This window comes from Equus caballus, chromosome 1, assembly GCF_041296265.1.
Source record: "Equus caballus isolate H_3958 breed thoroughbred chromosome 1, TB-T2T, whole genome shotgun sequence".
NCBI classification, from domain to species: Eukaryota; Metazoa; Chordata; class Mammalia; order Perissodactyla; family Equidae; genus Equus; species Equus caballus.
Genome location: NC_091684.1, coordinates 82,071,973 through 82,095,562, shown reverse-complemented (window position 1 = coordinate 82,095,562; position 23,590 = coordinate 82,071,973). Strand labels below are relative to the sequence as shown.

Here is a 23,590-nt window from a genome sequence, read left to right as displayed (position 1 = left end):
GGAGGCTCCGCCATCCTGCCTGTGCTGTGCCTGCGTCTGCCAGACGGGCAGCCCCCATCTCCACAGGCTCTGTGGCCGCAGTGTGCCCCCCACCAGAGGCCCTCGCTGATGTGACGGTTAACCCCTGCAGGGACTGACTGTCACTCTTCAGGAGAAGCATGTTGTCTTCTATTTCAGTGCTCCCAGGAGCCAGTTCCACTTTGAGCATCTGCCCTTTTCCTTCATCACATTGGTTTCTCCTGTCAAAAGAATTTCTCCAATGCCTGAAAATCCCCAGTTCTACCTCCAGCACACATAGCTGTGGCTATCTGAGAAGTTTTAATGTCTATGTGAAATGTGATAATAAGATTTGAGTTTAATAGACTCAGTCTTCTAGACATGACTTTATCAGTGTTGATCATCGCTCAAGTCAAGCTAGCTGCCCTCAGGACTCCAGCAAAGTCAATGCCTCTCCTCCCCTCCCCTGTTCTCTTTCTTGGCTCCACTCTCTGCACTGACTTACCCTCTCCCTGAAGTGGGGAAGGGAGGGCATGGCTGCAGAGGACCAGGCTTAGGTCATCCATGTTGGCAAATCTACAGGGAAGAGAGCATCCGACTTCTGAGTCCCAACACAAAGCCTCAAAGCAAGACTCCAGTTGGCCAGGCTGGGGCCCTGTACTCACTGTGCACTGACTCTTGTACCCTGAGGAGCAGAGTCTGGTCACTTACCCTCTGTGGTCCTTCCTCGAGGAAGGCTGGTGTCCTTACTAGAAGAGTAGTGGTATGAGGCAGAGAAAGACAACAAGTGCACACTGTACCAGCTACATCCTACAAGATATATGTGTTCTCAAAGTCAAAATATTTGATTTTTTAAATGAACATTTTGTAAAATTACTGACTTTAAAATGGAGGGCAGTGGAGGTTAATAAACAATGTCTTTTTTCTCCACCTGGACAGGGTTGGGCCACCGCAAGCTCTCTCTGCATATCTTGATGATGACTGCTTTTTGGGGAAGGGGTCAGGGTGTGCCCCTCCACGGGGACCCTGAGATAGTTTCTGCACAGTTTGAACCCAAGCATTCTTCAGGGCTGGCTGGGAAAGGAGAGGGGAAATCCACAAGGCCTCATTTTCTGTGGTGATCAGCAAACCCTCCAGGCATTATTATTTCACCATTCCAGGCCAGAGGATTATGTAAAACACTTACTCTGGCCAGAATGACTCTATGAGATTCTGTGGAGACTCTGACCCACCCCACCCAACCCATGCCACTCGCAGAGGCCTGCAAGGCAGTAGCACATGAGGTTAACACTGAAATGGATGGAAAAGCGCTGGTGCATTTACTTCCAGGTTGGTGTGCATATGCTGTTATTGTGGTGTGTCCATGTGTGCAAAAATGTGTGTTTTATGTGTCTCGTGTGTCAGGATGTGATTGTATGCAAGTCTGCACGTGTGTTTGTGGGTCTGCATTTGCGGGTGTGTGTCTCTGCGGTGTTTGTGTGTGTATGTAGGAGTGGGTCTATGAGCTGAAGTCGTGTTTACGTCTAGACTGTGTTTGTAGGTGTGTCCGAAGAGCTGGAGGAGCAACATTCTTTTACTTACATTTACCAATTTTGTCCTTAATCTGCTTAATTTATGAAGCCACCAGCTGCCGTCCTTCCCACTCCCCCCAGCCATGCAGAAGGCAATTTGCTCCAGCTGTCTTGCTGGAATGCGTTCCGCTCTTCTTGAGCATGCTTTATTATTATTATTTTTAAAGCTTTTGGAAGGCTGTGTGAGAGAGGTGCTGGGAGTTCATCACAGATTATTTTTAATAACAGAATTCTAGAGGGAAATGGAGAGCCGTATTTTATTGGCAAGCTGTCTTCTCCATCTTTAAAGTAAACAAGACTCCATTTTCCACATTATTTACTGTGTCCTCCTTCCCTCCCTCCCCTTTCTAATCATCCTCCAAATGGACTCACGAGGCCCAGCCCAGAGGCACGGAGCCCGCTCTGTGAGCACGTGTGCATGGCCCTGTGGGGAGAGGGGCCACCCAGTGGAGTGTCTTGAGGATCCGAATCTGACACGACTTGGGTCCTCCATGGGTCCCCGCTTAGAATAGCCGGCCATGCAGAGCCCGCCTCTGGCGTAAAGCTTGTGTAAAGCTTGGGAAGAATCAGAACACGGGCAGTGGAGGGCACCGTGCTATCTACAGAAACTTCTGCGAGGTTCTGGTGGCAGCACCCTGCTCCCAAACTGCCACTTGTCATTTCAAACCAACTCAGTTTGATCCAAATAAACATGTGGAACACCTGCTCTGTCCCAGGCGTTGTGCTAAGCCTCTGTGCGTGTGTGTGTGTATGTGTGTGTGTGAGTGAATGAAAGCCGAGACCCCTATTGCCCCTTGAGAATGCTGATATGTTGATGTAATTGGCCCAAATCCCAACTCTTCAGGCTGTGATAAGACCCTGCGCATCTGTGAGCCCTGCTGCTCACAGGCAGAGCCATGGCCTCAGGTTCGTGACAGCTTTGCTGCTCTGCCGCGGTCGTGGGTAGGGAAACCTGCTCACTGCTGGTTTCCACAGCTCCACGTACAGCAAGCACTGCGTGATTTCTGCACCCTTGTACCGATGGTGTGAAGCCACCACCCGGATGCCTGTCCCCCGGCTTTGCCCATCTTGTCTGCTCCCCATTCCTGTCCCCTTCTCACACCCATCCCTGCATAGCCAGCCTTTGTGTCCAGGCAGGACCATCCCTCCCAACTTTAGATGCCCCCCAGACACTCAGCTTTTTACCCTTCATGGGCTTAGTAAGAAGCTTTTTTCTGAATAAATAGGAATTTTGAGTATCACATTCTTCTGCCTAACTACGTATTTAAACTCACAGCCAGGTAGTAGTTTTTTGGTTTTTTTTTTGTTTTGTTTTGTTTTTTGTAGGATGTGCTACTCTGAAGAGAAGAACTTATTGTATTTCCAGGATTCCAGGCACCGCTGAGGAGTTCACTATACCTGTTTCTCTCAAGCGTCTCTTTCCATCCTTCCTCTTCCTCTTCTTTCCTCCTCTTTCCCATCTTCTCTTTTCTCTCCTTGTCATGGAAATGTTGAAGCATGTTCCCTGCATCATGACAATTCATGAGACCAGCTCACACAGCTAGTAGGAGAGCTTGCAGAGCCCTCATGCTTCAGTCACTCTCAAATCTGCTGCATGTCCAGGTGCCGGGAACAGTGCACGTGCTGAGGGACTGTCACTGCCCTCGGGGGGCTGGCGGTCTCCAAGGGAGGACGACACGCTTACAAATGACCATAAAGGAAAGTATGGAATGTGCTGGGAAACCAGAGTCTGGAGGAGATTCCTCCAGGCTGAGGCACAGGCACAGCTCCCTGGAGAAGATGGATTAAACCGTCCTTCAAGGCTGAGTGGGATTTTGACAGAAGCCCCGGGAAAGGGATGGCCGATGGTGGTGCACACAGGACTAAAGCTTCACGTTACAGGGACTGAAGGGACCAGCAGGGGATAGATGAGAAAAACGGGCTGAGTCACACCTAGAAGGCCCTGAGGGTGAGAAGCAGGGTTTGGATGTTGTCATTGAGATACCTTGAGCACACACGGCTACAGGCTGAACTTTGTGCTAATGGGAAAAATAATACACCACTTTCTACAGTGACTAGAAGGCGGCCAGAGAGAATCACCAGCACACCACCAGCACTCTGCTGCTAGTTTACAAAGCCCAGGCTCATGCCCAGGTGTAGACTCAGTTCAGTGACCGACTTAACATTAAATATTTTTTAGTATTATTAATATCAGGGACATTATCTAATCCTCTTTGTCTCTTCTAACAATGTTTTGTTTTGTTTTTTTTTTTGCTATATTTGTACTTTATGCTTCTTTACCCCCATTTCTTTGCATAACAAAAATACATTTGATAGGTGGGACAAGTCTGTGATTTTTTAAAAAGTAAGATGACTTTTTTTCTTTCTTTTACTATGGGTTTGAATTTCTGTCTTTCAGCTTCTGCAGTATCTTGCACAGTAGGAAGTTTTAATTTTCGTCCAGTGTAGATGTGCGTCACTGGCACGCAGTGTGAAGATGGGCAGCTTGGAAGAGTGGAGCATAAAGCACAGAGGTGTGTTTGCAGGTGGGTCCCCTCCTAAGTCCCCCGCCCCGCCCGTATCTTCACCTTTCATCCACTCTTCGAGCTGGGGACTTTCAGAGCTCGTGAAGTCGCTCCCCCTTCTTTAGGCGTGTCTAACCTCCCTTTAAGGCGGACGTGGCATGTGCTGTCGAATAGTTCCAGATGCCCCAAGAAAGAATTATTCTCTTCTGAAAGCACATGCAGAATCTCTCTGTCCTGACTGCTCCAGGAGGTGGGACAGGAGCAGGTTGGGGACCCTCTGAGCTTGGACAGTGTTACTGAGCCCTAAGGGACCAGTGAACTGCGCGTGGGTCCTTTTGTTTGGAGCCAGTGGCGCCAAAAGAAGGAGAGCCGGTTCAGCAGAGCAGCGCTGAAACGTCATCGTTGATCAATGAACGGAGGAGCAGAGATCAGTGCCCAAACACCTTCTTTCCAAAAGGGAAGGTGAACAGGGTTCTTATGGGACGTGAAAGGGGAGGGGTGTCCGTGTCATCGCTCTGGGTGGGGGCGTTTGGGGCATGCGCAAATCTCCTTCTTGCGCACTGCACCATTTGCACGAGTTTTCTTTTGGTCACGGTCCCCCACTGCCATCTTGGACCTTTCTGGTGTGGACCGATTCCAGTTTGGCCATCTGGCAGTGTTCTGCCTTGCTTCCTATAGGCAAGCACAACTTAAAAACAAACCACTAAACATGGAAAATGTTTCAGGGACGTCCCTGGGTGACAACTGTCATACGTGGGCTGGTGTCCTGGAGAGTGGGCTGCCCTTGACTGGTGGCATGTTTTTTCTTACCTTTCTTGAAGTAGAACCGGGATGGGAGAGTTTTTCTGCCAAAACCTCATCCTCCGGGCAAGGAGAGGACAGGGGGGCAGCGTGATGGTGCGTTTGCAGTGGCCCTGCAGAGGCCGGTGCAGTTCTTGGAGTGGCAGGTGGTTTCAGAGCACTTTGAGAGCATCCTGGCTCTTCTGCTCTTCCACAGCTCTTCTTGCCTGTTTCCCCTGATGACCTGGGCAAGGGGAAGGGAGAGACTTCTCGCCTCTCTGGCTCTGCTGTCCTCAGCCCTACAGAGCAGGGGAGAGTTCAGCACCCCTGCCTCTCCTGGCCACGCCCCCTCTCCCTGCACTTGCTCTGTAAACAGGTGGGGAGGAGATGGGCATCTATAAAGGACACTTTGGCAAGACTCGTGGGCCAGGGGAGTCTTAACGATCACACGACCACAGGTTGAAAGTCTTGAGGGGGAAGGAGGCATTGTCTTGGGTAGAACTAGGACCAGCGGCTGGAACAGATTCATGGAAGCAAGGCTTATGGGAGCCTCGGGTCCCTGCATGCTGAGGAGCGCCTGTGAGGATGGAGCCTCATGCTGGAGATGTTGCAGACGGGCCTTGGGAGCCTGGCCACAGAGTCAGGGTCTCACATCCTGTGGCCTGAGGCCTGCAGCAGAGTGAGGGCATTTCTGAGCTCAGCCATCACTGACGCTCTCCCTGGAGGAATAGCAACACCTCAGAATCCCCAATGGTCCAACATCAGCTCCACAGGGACCTCTGGGCTCCTGACGCCCTAAGCTGACTCTTCCTCTGCAGCCTGCTTTACACACCAGACTCCCCTCCTGGCCTCCCTCCTGCTATCTGTAGTTTCAGACAGCTTTGGACTGCTCCTGCTCTTGTGTGACCCGTTACATCCCAGCCCTGATGTTCCACATCAGCTTCTAGTCCCAAACATCTCAGCTCAAACTCTGAAGTGTCTGTACTTTCCTCACTGAGAACCCACTGTGTGCCAGCTCCTGGGCTCCATGCTGTGGGCAAAGACAACCAGACTGGCTGTGACCTGAGGCTATTTTAGCCCCGACTAATCTATCTTCCAACTTGTCCTTAAAATACACATGAAAGTACAGAAAATGACCAAAAACAACACGAAAACTCACAGGAACGCTGTCAACAATGGTTAGCCTTGGGAGGGGTTTCCATTATCTTCAGCAACAATGAGAGGATTTCAGAAGCACAATTGACCGCATCTGCACTGTTAGTGGCTCTGTTGGCCAGAGGTAAGCGAGAAGAGGCCTTGGTGCCCCTCCCACGAGGTCTAAAGAAGTCCTTGAAGCCAGGAGAGTACTGAACAGCACCCTGCCCACTGCGTCCGGGGTAGGTGGAGGGGGTGTGCATGTCACTACAATCCCGAAAGGCAGCCCCCAAAGGTGCCATGCTGCTGGCAGTGCTGAGGGAGGAAGAGCCGTGTTTCGTCTTCTGTGCGTTGTATCCCGTCAAAGAAAACTAAGCCCTCCCCATATTTACGAGGGCATAAATTGTCCCTAAGTGTGTCAGAGAACCGGGCTGTCCTCAGCCCAGCAGACAACGCCAAATGAGCCAAATGAGTGCCTGACACCAAAGCACTGACATCAGGACGGGGCGTGTACCGATTTCGCTCTCCGGCTTCAGCGGTCCAGGGGGCATTCCCCAGGGCACCGGGGGATTCAGGAATTGGCCCGAAGGGTAAAACTGTGCTGCATGTCTTCTGTCAACAAGACCTTTATGGAGGATGAAAATACAGAAAAATACCTTTATGGAGGATGAAAATACAGAACCGCTAGCGAGTGAACGAAAAAGTTCTGAACTGAGCACACTGACTACATTTGAAAACATAACTTTTGAAAAAATTATTTTTAGGAGGGAATAAAAAGTGATTTAAAGACCCGTATTTCATGTTCTTAGTTAGCTGTAAGAATGTCTGAGATTATTAGAGGAGATCAGGATGTTGAAAAAGCAGTAGGCTGACATGAGGAGCGCAGAGGAAGGCAAGCATTGATCTAAGGGGGAGCCTTGAAGAACAGACGGGTAACGGCAGAGCTGCGGTCTGGCAGCGCCGCGAAGGGAAGAACGCAGCCAGCAGAAGAGCGCTGTGATGTTGAGGGCCAACTTGAATTGCTCTCCTGGAATTCACTGAAAGAGGACAGGAGGACCAAAATAGTAAGAAGAAATATCACAGTCACAGAGCCTAATAAAAGTAAATCGACCCTGAGTAGTATGGCTATTGTGAGGAAGAAATGAAAACAAGTGGAAAGAGGCAATAATCAAAGATAGAATGTTGGAAAACTTTTCTAAGCTGGGAAAAAATAAACTTGGTTTGTAGACTGACTTAAATAATGATATTTAGGGCAAATTTGCTCAAAAAACAACCACCAAACATAGATATATCCTAGTAATTTTATCAGTGATTTAAAAATAGGCATGGAAGCATTCATCTGAGAGCACATGTTACTCAGAAAGGAGCCAATCACTAATGTTAGGTATTCATTCACAGCAGTCAGTTTTGGAAGATAATGGGGCAACTTCTAAGTTTTCAGAGAAATCATGCTTATTGCCCCCAATTTAACTTGTATGTGTTAAGACAACGAAAACATTTTATATGCAAGGACTCCGAAAGTCTGCTAAACCTTATACTATCATGACCGAGAGAAGAATCAGACATAAGGACTCAGGGATGGGTCAATTGATAAATGTCTGCATGTTGCCATTTTGAGTGAAAAAGCCAGAGATCAGAACGAGGCTAAAGATACATAATAAATAAAAACTGTCACTTGATAATGGTGTGGCTCTTGAATTCTTGATGGATGTGTGCAGACTGAGAAGGGTCTCTGAGCAGGCACAGATCAGAAGCCCAGGATGAAGACAAATAGAAATCTTGGTTTTGTGAGGCCCGTACTCTAAATCATGCACTAGAAAATGAAGGCATTGATGAGACAATTTTCAGATGGTGATGAAGTACCAAGAAAATAATACAAAGTAATGGAGGGGGAGAATGGAGAGAGCGGAAGGCTGCCTGCACGGGGCGGTCAGGAGACCGCAAGGTGAGATTTGAGCTGCAGTGTGGGGGGCGAAGCTGCCATTCCTGTCATGATCCTGGGGAGGGACATTCAGGCAGCTGGGACAGCAAGTGCAACAACCCCGAGAGAGGAAGGAGGCTGGCACGTCTCAGAAGGAGAGAAGAAGCCATTGTGGCTGGAAGGCAGTAGATGTGGGCAGAGGGGGAAGGCAAGCGCAGATCACAGAGCCTTGGGTGTCATGGCGAGGTGTGTGGATTGTATTCTTAAGGCCACAGGACACTGTCAAAGGGTCTGAGCGGAAAAGTGACACCATGTGCAGGGCAGGCTGCCAGGGCCCACATGGATGCCGGGAGCCCAGGGCAGAGGAGTAGTAATGATGGTGGCTGGGGGCTGCGGAGATGTGGGCTGTTGTGGATCTTGCTCTGGAGAGACAGACCTTGTGATGGCTTGAGGGAAAAAAAGGACCGGGGAAGGTTTTTAGCCTTTTGGTCTGAGCAACAGTGGAGTCATGTTCTGAGGTGGGGGGTAGGGAGAGAAACAGGTTTTTGAGGGGTGAGGAATATTAAGGTTCTCTTTTGGACATGCTATGTGGAGATGCTAACGAGGATATGAGTCTAGGGGCTTGGAGGAGAGGTCTGAGTTAATATCACTTGGGTATCATCAGCTTGTGGATGATATTTTAAGTGTGGGATTTGTAGGCCTGAGCCCTATGTCAATCCAGTGTTTAGAGAAGGGAGAAGACTAGGGCCCAGCAAAGGAGGCTGAGAGAGGCAGGCAGTATGGTGGTCAAAAACAAGAGGTGGTCATGTCACAGAACTTTTTCAGTTAGAAATGCACTTGGCTTCTAGTAACAGAGAGCAAACATAATGATGGCTGGAATGAGATAGAAAGATGTTTCCCCCTGCCATGTAAAAAGTGAGATGTGTGCCCAGGGGTGACATGGTGGCCTCACTGTTGGGGACACAGACATCTATCTAAGTTTTGCCACTGTTAGCCTGCAACTTCATCTTCAAGGTCAACTGAGAGTCTGTAATGGCTGCTGGAACTCCAGCCATCACATCTGTATCCTCACCTCTAGAAAAAGGAAGGACAGGAGAGCAAGAAAGTCTCATGCCATTAGTCAGTCTCCCTCCTAACCTGCTTTCCTGGGAGTTGCACTCACAACTTCCACTTGTATCTCCTTGGCCACCTCTGACTCAAGGGAGGCAACATAATACACTTTTTCTGACTCTTACGATCCTCATCTGTGAAAGTAGGGAGTTCTTCCCTCATTTGTGCTTCATTATTCATGCCTGCGTTCGTTTATTCATGACTATCTCGAGCCTCAGGGCTGAACATACTGCTTTGATATGTGCACTTGCGCCTGGTGATGAGGCCAGTGTCCCTAGCCCTGACCACTACTGAGCACTGACTGTGTGACAGGCTAGGTGCACGGTGCTCTGGGTTTAGTGCTTCACTTTTGCTCACCGCAACCCTGAGGGCTGCATGCAGACAGCGGGCCTGCAGGGGTGAGCCCAGAGCTGGGGCACCCTGCTGCCTGGAGACAGGAGGTGTGAACGCAGCGCCATATGCGTCTGTGGGCTGGTGTGGTGAGCCTGCCTCCTCCCGCAGGCCCTGCCGCGGCTCTGCAGACTTGCTGACGACGGGGGACAGCGCTGTGCCGGGTGCAGGAAGCACCAGAACAATGAGTCGAGCAGGCTGGAGGTCTGGGCACGCCCACGGAGATTTCCCCTGTGTGTTACGGAATGTTTAGTGCGGTCGACCTTGCCAGTGATTTATGAAATACCTTAAAAATAGTTTTTACCTAGAGATAAAATGCAGCCCTGATTCTTGTGTGTACAATGACCATTGTACTTCTTGATGACTTCAGCTACAGTTGTTTGAAATCAGTATTATATTCACCCAGAATACTTAATAAAATAGTTTCCCCGGCAAGCACCCCGTCTCTAAGAAGAATTTCCTCTGGTGGTACAAGGAAACCATTCATGTCCTACCCTTAAGAGGTGATGGATAAAATTATCCTGATTACAAAGAGATTATTTGTCCAGTAAATAAAGCCCGCTGACTCTGTTGGGTAGATAGCCACATTTTTCTAAGTCTGACCTCACTCCGCGCTGGCGCAGCGATCACAGCCCCGCCTGCGCTGGGATGCCCCCTGATGTGGCCAGTGTGAGGATTTCCCCCATCTCCACCCGGTCAGGCCTTGTGTGGCTCTGGCCTGCACCTTCATCTTCCTGACTCTACTCCTCAACATATGGAAGGCACCTGATTTACGGTGTTTCAATTTCCGTTTCTCATTAATCAGCATTTCCTTGTGTGCAGATGGCCTCCACTTTTACGTTATCAGCAGACAGAAATGTGGCAGCTTGTGATGCCAGCTCCGTTCTGCATGTGGGGCTGGGCGAGTCCCTTCTCACATGTCACACGGGCACTCTGAGGGCCGCCCCATTGAGACATTCCCTTGCTCTCTGCTCAGAATCAGCCCAGAGACTGAGAAAGAGAAACTGCCTGTGGTGTGGAGGCCACACGAGGCAACTACGCAAAGGCAAAGCTAAGTCAGGGACTACTCATTAGAAGAGTGGGCGATGGACCAGACAAGACTGGACTCCAGATTCTAACCCCGTCAATCACGAGCGTGTGACCTTGGGCAGATCATCTGACCTCTTCAAGTGTCACTTTCTTTCTTTTTTTGAAAAAACAGATTTTATTTTTTTAGAGAAGTTTTAGGTTCACAGCAAAATTGAGAGAGAAGTACAGAGATTTCCCATACGCGCCTAACTCTTCCTCATGCACAGCCTCTCCCACTATCAACATCCCCCACCAGAGTTGTATATTTGTTAAATTGATGAACCTACACTGACACATCATTATCACCCAAAGTCCATAGTTTACATCCGGCTTTGCTCTTGGTGTTGTACCTTCTGTGGGTTTGGACAAAGGGGTAATGACATGTCCCCACCATGGCAGTATCGTCCAGAGTATTTCACTGCTCTAAAGCCCTCTGTGCCCCGCCTGTTCATCCCTCCCTCTCCTCAAACCCCTGGCATCCACTGATCTTTTTACCATCTCCTTAGTTTTGCCTTTTCCAGGATGTCACATAGTTGGGATAACACAATATGCAGGCTTTTCAGACTGGCTTCTTTTACCTAGTAATATGCATTTAAGGTTCCTCCACGTCTTTTCATGGCTTGATAGCTCATTTCTGTTTGGCACTGAATACTGTCCCATCGTCTGGATGGACCACAGTTTATTGCTCCATTCACCCAGTTTGGGTGTGCAGGTTTCAACCACGGGTTTCTTTATCAGCTGCAACATGGGGATTTGGGAAGCATTAAACCAGACAAGACACAACAGCATCGAGGACAGTGCTTGGTCTCGCGTGTGCTCCTAGTCCCTGTTCCTGACGACTACTCTTATTGCTCCCTTTCCTGTACAGTAGTCCCTCCTTATCCACGGTTTCACTTTAGATGGTTTCAGTTACCCGAGGTCAACTGTGGTCTGAAAAGATTAAGTGGAAAATTCCAGAAATAAACAATTCATAAGTTTTAAATTGGACACTGTTCTGAGTAGTGTGATGAAATCTTGAACCCTCCTGCTCTGTCCCACATGGGATGCGAACCATCCCTTTGTCCATCGTATCTGCACTGTGTACAGTATGTGCCTATTAGTCACTTAGCCATCTCGGGTATCAGAACAACTGTAGTGGCATCTCAGTGCTTGTGTTCAAGTGACCCTTATTTTACTTAATAATGGCCCCAAAGCCAACTTTATTGTTAGTTCTCACTGTTAATCTTTTACTGTGCCTAATTTATAAGTTAAACTTTATCAGAGGTATGTATAGGAAGAAACATAGTCTATCTAGGGTGCGGTACTCTCCGTGGTCTCAGGCATCCACTGTGGGTTTGGAACGTATCCCCCCCGGATGAGGAGGGACTGCTGCACTGATGACAAACAGACTGATGGTGACTGGAGACAGCCACTAAGGTTTCGTTTACTGGGAAGGGAAAGGAGTTTGAAGTAACATGACTTTCCAAAGAAAAAGAACACAACAAAATAACCATGTTACTCGGGGAAAGAGAATGCCCCCAGGAACTGTACAGTTTGTCCTTTCACGGACTCATGAGGGTAAGGAAGGCAAACAGGCCATGAATAGATTCAATTTGCCAACCTAACAGAGGGGACTAAGAGAGCGTCCACCGCCGGGGGAACCTGTGTACCATCATGACTCTCAGGGGTCTGACGCATGAGTCCTGTAAGCTACAATCAAGGAAAAGGTGACAGTTAAGAGAAGCATCACAGCGTGGAAAAGGGGTGCAAAGAGCCCTGAAACTTAGGGCCACGGTGGCCTTAAAGTGGCCTGGACAGCTCGCAGGGCTCTCCCAGTGCAGATCCCCCCGTACATCTGTGAGGGACACAGCGTGGAAGGCCTGGGCTTTCTAGTTAGGTTGGTATGAGTTCCAGTCTTGGCTCTGCTGGGTGGCTTTGGGGAAGTTATTTAACCTCTCTTATCCTCAGCTGAGAGATGGCATTATAACCCCCACCACGCAGGGTTGTGATGGGGGTGAAATGAAGTAACATTCATGAGGTCCTTTGAGGAGCGTGCAGTCATGGTAGACACAGCAGCACATCTGGAAAGGCAGAATCGGCCTGGGCCTTGCGTTGTTGGAACCCATCCTCACTGTTACAAGTGTGTCGCTATCCTAAGCTGATTCAGTCTCCTGGTAGCTAAACTGAAATCAGTGCCCCAGGACACAGAGAACATGGGACCAGAACATGTCTGACTCCTGCTGTGCGAGGTGTTTTGAGAAGTTTGACAGTGATGACAGGTTCTTTCTTTCTCCATCCTGACCATGCCCTCGCCTGGCTAATGTGTCCTCAGCGCCTCCAAGCACCCCTCGTGTGAGAAGAGGTGGTTTTGTCAGTTATCGAGCCTGAGATCAAGAACTGAAATTTGACAAATGAAAGCGCAGTTACTTATTCAAAGCAACAACATAATGATGTCAACTGTATCTTCTTATTATGGATTTTTTTCAGCAACATTCTCCCAACATGTGTTATCTTATTTGATTCTCATTAAAGCCTTATGAATTAAGCATGGGAATATTGTCATCCTTTTTGAAAAAACTAAGAAAGTGATGTTCAGAGCAGTGATTTTACTTGCCTAGGGAGTAGAAGGATACGGGACTAGCACCAGGTCTTTCTGCTGACTCCCAGTCCAGTGGTCAGGCTGTATCCAGTCATGTGTCAGAGGGCACGTGGGTTATGTCCCTGTCCTGGGAGAGTCAACAGTGCGTGAACAGCAGGTACCAGTTCTGCACACGATGCCATGACAGGTGCATTTGTAGGCTCTATAACTCTGTATCTGGAGAGACACAGCAAATATGGCAGAAGTTCCTTAAGACCACTTTCAAAGCTAAAAATCCACATGTTCAAGTTGCCATGGAAGCTTGGGAATGGCCAGATTTACACTGGACACAGAAGGCCTGACTGGTCCATTTGGGGAAATGGTTATCAAATAGGGTCGAGCCAGGTGGATCTGGATCTTAAATAGGGCTTATAGAATTGACCCATATGGTGACAGGATGGAGGGAGGCACAGAAGGGATGGGGCTTGGGAGGGAGCTGGAATGTTAGCTGTGAGCTGCCTTCCAGTGGTGGTGAGTGGACTAGGGGCAGGGTGACACAAGGCCAGATAGCCAGAGCCCCCTTCTAAAGTATGTTGGCCAGGGGCCCCTATTAAGCAACTCAAGAGCAAGCAAACCAACTTATAAACAGCATCTTGATAGGCTGCACAGCAGGTCTGAGCTGTGGTCAGATGTGGTCTGCTAACTGAACACGTGCAGGGAAGCATGCAGTTCTCCTCTCCAACGTACAAAAGATTTAAAGCCCACCAGGTCCAAAGTCAATAAAATGATGCCATCAGAGCGGGAGCAGGAGGGGAAGCGGAGGGGAGAAGTGAAACTGGAAGCATGATTGAGTAATTCTGGAAAGAACACGCTGCGCAGGACAGAGCAATCATTCCAGTGGGCAGTGAAAGAAAACAAAAGCTTAAAATCCAAGAGGGATGTTGAGGCGGGAAAACGAGAAAAGAAAGGAAAGTGGAAGCAGGTTCTAATTTGTTCTGGAAGAAAGCACAGAACTGAATTGAGGCGCTAATGGGATGGATTTTGAAAACGAAACAGAATCTTAAGAGAAGTTGAGAATGTCTGAAATGGTTCCTGACCCATCAGTTTTGAATTAAAATTTTGTACATAAAATTAAGTTATGTTTAGCCCTTGCCGACAGGATGTTTGCTGCTCCGGGGGTTTACAAGGATAATAGAATTCAAAGTAAGTTGCCATTTCCCCCCCAAGGAGGGAAGCCTGGAAGTGATTAGGATGGACTTTTCTTTGGTTGCTCCACGTAGCTAAGAGAGAGAAGAACAGAACTGGGACAAGAGACGTCTTCCTTGTGTGTTGGAATCTCAGTGGTTTCACCAGCTCTTTAGAGGCAGAGCTCCACGGGCAGGGGGTGGAGTGGGCACTAGAGAAGACAGCTGACCAAGTAGGGGAAAAGTGCGGGAGAGGGCCTGAGGTCCGAGGAGGACGAATATCAGTGATGGGGTTGCAGGGTGACAGAATGACTGTGGCTAGCATGGGAAGTTACCAGCTCTGAGAGACACCTACACTGGTGCCAGCTTGTATGGGGACGTGAATGCCAGACCAGGCTTTTGAGCATTATGCCAAGAGGTGGGAAACATTAGAGGCATTGTAGCCAAGAGAAGTCTCCATCAGGCTTGCCATTAAGAAAAATCACCATATAACTGTATGATCAGTTTTCTTCAGAAAAAAAGAATCAATAGGATAATATATATAAGGAGATTTTTATAGGAATTGGCTCATGTGCTTATGGAGGCCAAGAAGTCCCATAATCTATCTTCCATCTACAAGCTGGAGAACCAGGAAAGGGGGTGGTATAATTCAGCCCGAGGCCGAAGCCTGAGAATTCAGGGTGGGAGGGCTGATGATGCAAGTCCTCGTCTGACTCTGAAAGCCTGGAACCAGGAGCATCGATGTCCTAGGGCAGGAGAAGATGGAAGTCTCAGCTCAAGTTGAGAAGTGAGTGCTCCCTTTCTTCACCTTTTTGTTGTATTCAGGCCCTCACAGATTGGATGAAGCCCGCTCATATTGGGGACGGCCATCTGCTTTGCTCAGTTCACCAATTCCAATGCTGATCTCTTCCAGAAGCACCCTTATGGGCACACCCAGAAATGGTAGTTTACCAGCTCTCTGGGTATCCCTTAGCCCAGTCAAGCCTACACATAAAATTAACGACCACGATCACTCTGGCCTACCCCTTTCTAAATTATACTGCCTTTCTGTCTTAACAACCACGTCAGTAATAAACACTTCCAGGCCTCTTTGTAAATTTGGGGAGTTGAGCAAAGAGGAGAAAGATATTTTCCCCCCTTTGACACTGGAGATATGTCAGTACTGCAGAGGCACAAACAGCCCTTAAGACTTAGACTGTCATCCACTAAACCTCGGATTCACAAGGAGCCTGAGATTTGGCCTAATTAACCCTCCTGTAAATCTGGAATTAACTCCACAGTGTTCTCGTGAGGTAGTTATCCACATCTTCTAGCAATGGGGTCGTAGCCCATTGTGGGCAGTCCCGCTGGTTAGCCACACGTGTATCCCCAGTGCTTGATACACAGTCACGCTCAATGTCTACTTGTTGAATGAATGAGTTTAAGAACACTCTCTTTGTTGAGCTGATCTCAGACTCCCCCTAATTCCACTCTCCAGGTTTTTCTCTCCTCTGAATCACACACAAATATACACCGTTCATCCAGAGAAAGCTTAGATGTGTGGTCTTCAAATTGGGATACACCTATCCTGGGGATGCACAAAGATTTACAAAAGGATATGCAAGCATAGATAGTTTTGACAGAATGAATTCCCACATTCATTTGTACATTTCTCTAAACCAATGTTCCTAAAGTTGGACTTCAATAAAGGTCACACGGGGTTCCCTTCCCCACTCCCCTTGTGCAGCTCCCTTCCCCTGTCACAGGGGCCCTTTGTCAGTTTACCAAAGGAAGGGGAACCTCTCACTCGTCCCAGATCTTCCTCTGCTGCACTGCCTGGTGTGTAAATATCTCAGTTAAGTAACTGAACATTGAGAAAAAGAATTGTTTGAATGAATGGGTAATACATGCTTTTGCAGGCCACATAGTTTCCTATTCTTTGTTTTCAACAAAATTGGAGGAAAATTGAATCAATTTGTCAGCTGACAGATCACTGAAAATAATATTTGATGATAGATTATTGTTTAATTTTTGGCAAATAACTAGGAACGATTCAAAGAACTGAGGGACATCTCTATGACAAACCTCATTCTCATCCACTTATTCAAGAGAACAAAGTTTCTCAAGGCTCAGATTTAAAAAACTGAAGAATAGTTAATACTCACTTTTGTATGCATGAAGTAATTTATAAACATCCCATTCATCTCATTAAGCAATAAATTTACCATAAAATTTTCCTTCTCATGGGGCTGGCCCCGTGGCTGAGTGGTTAAGTTCACGTGCTCCGCTGCAGGCGGCCCAGTGTTTCGTTGGTTCGAATCCTGGACGCGGACATGGCACTGCTCATCAAACCACGCTGAGGCAGCGTCCCACATGCCACAACTAGAAGGACCCACAACGAGGAATATACAACTATGTACTGGGGGGCTTTGGGGAGAAAGAGGAAAAAAATAAAATCTTTAAAAAAAAAAAATTTTCCTTTTCATGTACTTTGATTATCCAAATTTAAAATATATTTATGCTATTTTCATGAATTGCATACTAATAATAATTATAATGATGATTCAACTAAAAAATAAACATTCTTAACACCTATTAGAGCCTTTTAATCAGAGGCAACGTTTTAAAAAATCTGTATTTCAATTACATACAAATTTTTGCTGCAGGGAAGTGAGATAAAGTAATCAATCATGGGCTTTCAGCCATAAAATATATTAGGATAAAATTCAGTGGTGGAAATGGGAAATGGAAATACAATTAGGAGAAAAAGGAACATTGTTAAATTTCCAGCTCTTAAAGAGCTAGGTTCAAATATATTTTTAAATAAATGATAGTATCAAATTGCAAGGCATTTAAATTCCATTAGATACATTTAAAATAAGTGTTGTAATATTTTTGTTTTAAATTGCAAATATTTGTAATATGCAAATTACATCCCTTGCAATTATAAAAATATAAGATCAAATAATTCAAATGTCATCTTTAAAATGTGCATCATTTTCATAATTCCTGGGGCATATGCAAAACACCACCACCACCACAATCCACGGGTTTGAAGTCCACAGCTTTGGAGGATGTGTCAGGCCTCTGCTCCCCATCTCCTCAGCTAGTTCCCTCTATCATGTCCTTGCCAGCTTTCACCTGGACCAGAGGCTGAACCCTCCAGGGTCTCTCCTTGGCTGTGCAGACTTGAGCTTGGGGCGAGGGGGCCTCCCTACAATCTGCTCATGTGTCTCCTTCAAAATCTCTGTTGGGTGTCGTCCTGCCTGTGGTTTGATGCTGGACCAGGTCAACTTTTACAGGGAGTCATTAAGTGAGAGGGACTGTCGGAAAGTATTGACTTGGACTGTACTCTTTCTTTCTCAGTCAAGATTTCCAAGCTGTGATGGCGCAGGACAGAGCTAGCAGACTGACAGCCCCTGGGCCATAGCTGGCTTGCAGATGTGTTTGGTTTGAAATCCAAGACTTTAAAAAATATTTTAAAGGAGCAACACCAGGTCAGGCTCCTGTGCAGCAATGCAACTTGAGTGAAGTCGTCATTGTCCTTTCAGACGGGTCCCCACCCAGCCCGCCTCACTAAGTGTGTGCTGTTGTCCTGGCACCTGCAGGAAATTGTATTTGAGACCCTGAGACAGAGCTTTTCTATACAGCGCACTAACTATATGATATTATCACTGTATCATAGACATCTTAAAACATCTACTATTTTAAAAAAAATATGTGAGGTGGTGGGTGTGTTAACTGCCTTTATTGTGATAATCATTTCACAACGTATATGTACAGCAAAAATCACGTTGTACACAAATTTATACAATGTTATCCATCAATTATATCTCAATAAAGCTGGGAAAAAACTTTAAAAAAGCTACCATTAAGGTGACAATAGGAAAATAGTGATAAGGAAATTTAAAACAAAAATGCTCACATCCTGTTCCTCCCTAGAATTCGTCCTGGGTCATCACTAACTCCGGCTTCTGTCTGCTCTGCAGTGCCCGGCTGGGACTTCCCGGGCCAGCTCCAGAGGCCTGACTGCTGTGTCTGCGTGGGCCCCCAGGATGCGTGCAGACAAAGAGAACACCTCTGGAGGACTAAAGTGTCTGTGCCAAAACAGGTCGTCCTCAGAAAGAGCCTGACTAGAGAAGACACAAGAGCACCTTGAGGAACCTTGCAGCTGGGTCCGCCTGCACAAGGTCTGAGGGAGCGCTGTTCTCCCAAAGCATGTGGGATGGACGAGGCTGGCTGCATGTGCCCTGGGTCCGGGGAGCTCAGTAATAGAAGGTGGGCGTCAGGCAGACAGAGCTTCGTGGGAGCTGAGGACCCCAGAGGCCCCCTGGAATTTTACAGGTCAGCTCTGGAGGGTTAGTTACAGTGTATTCAAACTAACTTACCACCTGGATCTCTCCAGTGCTTGGGGAGCCTCAGCCAGCAAACCATTCTCAGTCCCCAGCCCCAAACGACTGAAACACACAAAAACAAAAGACTATCAAATTGAGGGAAACACAGTTCAACTTCGTTTAGTAACGAAGAAAACTAAGTCTAAGTGGAAAAAAAATGTGTCCGTGGGGGCCGGCCCCGTGGCCAAGCGGTTCAGTTCCAGTGCTCCGCTTGGGCGGCCCAGGGTTTGGATCCTGGGTGTGGACATGGCACCCCTCGTGAGGCCACGTTGAGGTGGCATCCCACATGCCACAGCTAGAAGGACCCATAGCTAAAATATACAGCTATGTACTGGGGGGATTTGGGGAGAAAAAAAAACGAAGATTGGCAACAGTTGTTAGCTCAGGTGCCAATCTTTACAAAAAAAAATGTATCCAAAGTTACAATTGAGAAAAGTGTGTATTTGTGTGTGATTCAGAGGAGAGAAAAACCAGGAGAGTGGAATTAGGGGGGAGTCTGAGATCAGCTCAACAAAAAGAGTGTTCTTACACTCATTCATTCAACAAACATCTAGTGAACATGACAGTGCCAAGCATTGGGGATGCATGTGAGGCTGACCAGCGGGACTGCCCACAATGGGCTACGACCCCATTGCTAGAAGAAGAAGTGGATAACTACCTCACGAGAACACTGTGGAGTTAATTCCAGATTTACAGGAGGGTTAATTAGGCCAAATCTCAGGCTCCTTGTGAATCCGAGGTTTAGTGGATGACAGTGTAAGTCTTAAGGGCTGTTTGTGCCTCTGCAGTACTGACATATCTCCAGTGTCAAAGGAGGGAAAATATCTTTCTCCTCTTTGCTCAACTCCCCAAATTTACAAAGAGGGCTGTAAATGTTTATTACTCACGTGACTGTTATGACAGGAAGGTGGAAGAGCTTTTTTACCAGGACCAGGAAATCTCTGATGTCTAACATGGGTGATTCTTATAGCACCAGTGGCCACAGGCTGTGGTTGTCCAATTCAGTGGGTACAATGGTTGCAGATAGTTGGGAAAACACAATCGCTGCTTAGCTCTTAGTTGTTTGGAGGCAATTAGAAGATCCTGTACAATCATACTCAGCAATGTCCTCCAGAAAGACTGAGATATTTTCGTTGCTCTCTTGATTAATTTCACACTCCAAAGCACACCAAACCAGCATCATTTAAGGTGCCTGAGTTGGAGATGGCATATGTCACAATCTGTTTCCACTAGACAAGTGTGGAGAAAATTCTTGTTTGTAGCCCAGGGATTTTCAGTAAAACAGCCTCCAGTCTGGATTTTCTCACATTTATAGCAGGAGTGTAAAGCAAGAGGGTGAGAAAGGACTGGAACATGAACCAGCTTGGACCCAGCAGAACTGAAATGATTTTTGTGGCCTCCAGTCCTCTGATGACACTTCAACATGATCTTGCATATTTTTCCCCTCACCCTCAATTCCTGGGAAATTAACCTATCTGACGGCAAAGATATGCATCTCACTTTTTTTTTGGTATCCCAACCATGTGGCTATCAATTTGCAGATTTTCAGGTCTAGGAAATCCAGTGGCAGTCATCTCATCAACTCATTTTTGCTGTACACCTGCTATGCTAGGCAATGTGCTGGGCAGTTTGAAGCACATAAAAATGAATTCCTCATGGGCTCAGCCTTTGAAGAGCTGTCAGGGGTCGGCATTATAAGTCATAAACCCAGGAGCGCAAACAAAAACATTAACCGTGAGAAGCAGGCAATTGATAAAGATCAAAGTTGGAATTAATGATGTTAAAATGGTAGAAATGGTAAACAAAACTGAAGATAACTTTTATAAAAGACAAATTAAATATGCAAAAGCTGGTTTTTTTAAAAGGTGAATTAAATATACAAATCCCTAATAGATGATCAAGGAAAAGGAGGGAAAGCAAGATTAACCACAGATATATAAAAGAGAGATGAAAAATTATAAGTAATATCATGTGTAACTCAATGACATTAAATATGACAGGCATAACAAATCAATGATTTTCTAGAAAAAATTTAAACCACCAAAATTAACCCAAGAAGGAGCAGAAAACCAAATAGATCAAAAGTCACAAAAGAGGTGGTTAAAGCACTTTGATAGCTTCTATTAAAAAACATCCAAGTGGATTTTGAGAGGTGATTTCTAATTATTCTTTTAAGATTATATATTACCATCTCTGGTTTAAACTGTTCTAGACCATAGAAAAATTTGGAAAGTTCCACAATTTGTTTTATAAGACTATCAAAAATATAATTCAAAAATCTGTAAAAAAATTAGACTATTTCCACTTATGATTATAGATAAAAATTCCAAATAAATTAAGTACACTTATCTAGCTGCATATTTATAGCGATACAACATAATCTAGTAGGATTTTTTTTCATGGAATAATTATTACTGAAGAGGAGAAAGAAGACAGGGCTAGAAAAGTACTCAAAGAAATAATGGTTGAAAACTTCAAAAATTTGGCAAGAAACACAAACCTACAGATTTAAGAAGCTGAGCGAACCCTAAACAGGATAGATAAATAGATCCAAATAAATCCCTACCATGACATACTATAGTCAAACTTCTGAAAACTGAGACAAAGGAAATATCTTGAAAGCAGTGAAGGAGAAATATCTCCTTACCTATGGGGGAAAAATAATTCAAGCTCAAAAGAAACCCAAAAGAAGGGGGGAAAAACCCCAAAGGAAAAGCGGGAGATTGAGATGTCCCTAGGAGGTTTTGAAAAGCTCTGATATATTCCTGGGAATCTAGAAGGCCACATGTAAGCATAGAGTTGTGCACATGCCCAGGCTGTGCATATTTTTAGAGCAAGAAAGCTGTAAGCTCTCACTTCTGGCTGACCTTGAGGCTCTGAAAAGCAAGAAGTGGAAGCTAAGGCAGAGTCGTCAGCTTCCTGGCTGAGTCTTGAAAGCAGGTCCTGAAATGCACACAGAGCCCCTTTGCAATTTGCAAATTTGGATTTATCAAAATCCAAACCACAGAGACCAGAAAAACGTAGCACAACATTTTTCAAGTGCTGAGAAAAAGGAACTGTCAAACCAGGATCTTATATCTAGTGCAATCACCCTTTAGGAATGAAGGGGAAATCAAAACACTCTAAGATAAAGGGAAACTAAAAGAGTTTGTTGTTAGCAGACCCACCCTAAAAGAATAGCTAAGGGAAGTTTTCTAAACAGGAAACAATAAAAGAAGAAATCTAAGAACGTTAGGAAGGAAGAAACAACATGGTAAATAAAAATATGGTTAAATACAATAGACTTTTCTTCTCCTCTTGAGTTTTCCAATTTATGTTTGGCAATTGAAGCAAAAGCTATAACTCTGATGTAGTCCTAAGTGCATGTGGAAAGGATGTCAGTGGGAATGGTGGGGTAAGGACCTCAGAAAATCCTCTTCTCCATAAAGTCAATGAGAACACTGCTAAGAATTATCAAAATCAACTTTTTCAGTACTCTGGAAATTAGCAAAAGGCTTGCAACAATCCAGGGAGCATTCATTCAAAAAAAATATGAATCTTGGTAAGAACAGCTAGCTTTATGGCATTTTGATTTGCCGTATGCCCATCACCTCTCTTCAGCTTTGCACTAGCCTTGGAAACCAACAATCCATAGCAAATGTGAGAAGGAGCAGCCTAACAGCCACTAGAGTGGGCAGAATGGGGTTGGAGCTTCTCCAAAGACCCATTCGCAGAGAATTGTCATTATTTGACCTGTCTGGTCATTCTACACTCACAAGAGTTGCCTTTGTTTGACTTGACTTGGAGCTTGTCCAGTGCAAACAAGAGGCATTTGTCAAAAACAATCAGGAGTGATGGTTTAGCATTGCAGCTGCCTGATGTGGTGACAGTGGTTGGGGCAGACAACTGACCAAAAAACCCAAAAGAAGAGGGAAAAAAAAAACCCAAAGGAAAAGCTGGAGATTGAGATGTCCCTAGGAGGTTTTGAAAAGCTCTGATGTATTTCTGGGACTCTAGAAGGCCACATGTAAGCATAGAGTTGTGCACATGCCCAGGGCTGTGCATATTTTTAGAGCAAGAAAGCTCTAAGCTCTCACTTCTGGCTGACCTTGAGGCTCTGAAAAGCAAGAAGTGAAAGCTAAGGCAGAGTCATCAACTTCCTGGCTGGGTCCTGAAAGCATGTCCCGAAATGCACACAGAGCCCCTTTGCAAAGAGTAGGAGATTTATTGTTTCCAGGCCTTTAAAGAAATCTAAGTACAATCATTGACCAATCACTAAGCTAACTGAGCAGGGACTTCTATGGCCAGATATAATAAAGAATAAAACTTTACAGTATTAGCTCAAGAAAGTCACTAAACAAACAGCAGCAGCAACAGCCACAACAACAAACAGCAACAAAAATAAACTCTGGGGAGTGGGTAGAATCTGATTTCCAGAACGGCCACATTATATTATTTAAAATGTCTAGTTTTCAGCATGCAAAGAAACAAGAAAATATGGTCCACATACAGGCATGTTTCACTTTGTTACACCTTGCAGATATTTTGTTTTTTACAAATTGAAGGTTTTGTGGCAATGCTGCATTGGGCAGTCTATTGGCACCATTTTTCTGACAGGTTTTGTTCACTTCATGTCTCTGTGTTACATTTTGGTAATTCTTGCAATATTTCAAAATTTCATAAGTATTATATTTGCTATGGTGATCTATGATTAGCGATGTTTGATGTTACTATAGTAAATGTTTTGGGGTGCCGTGAACCACACCCATATGAGACAGTGAACTTAATTCATAAATGTATGTGTTCTGACTGCTCCACTGACTAGCTGTTCCTTAATCTCTCTCCCTCTCCTTGGGCCTCCCTATTCCCTGAGACACAATATTGAAATTAGGCCAATTAATAACCCTACAATGGCCTCAAAGTGTTCAAGTGAAAAGAAGAGTCACACATCTCTCATTTTAAATCAAAAGCTAAAAATGATTAAGCTTAGTGAGGAAGGAATGTTGAAAGCCAAGACAGGCC

At 45.9% G+C, this 23,590-nt stretch overlaps 1 long non-coding RNA gene across 1 annotated transcript; it reads left to right on the top strand.

Moving 5' to 3' along the window:
• Positions 1-1,222: 1,222 nt before the first annotated feature.
• LOC138923693 (uncharacterized) lies at positions 1,223-23,384 on the top strand. The gene is made up of 3 exons (XR_011437681.1): positions 1,223-1,326; positions 3,967-4,093; positions 18,185-23,384. It is a non-coding gene; the product is annotated as an uncharacterized lncRNA (long non-coding RNA).
• Positions 23,385-23,590: the final 206 nt, after the last annotated feature.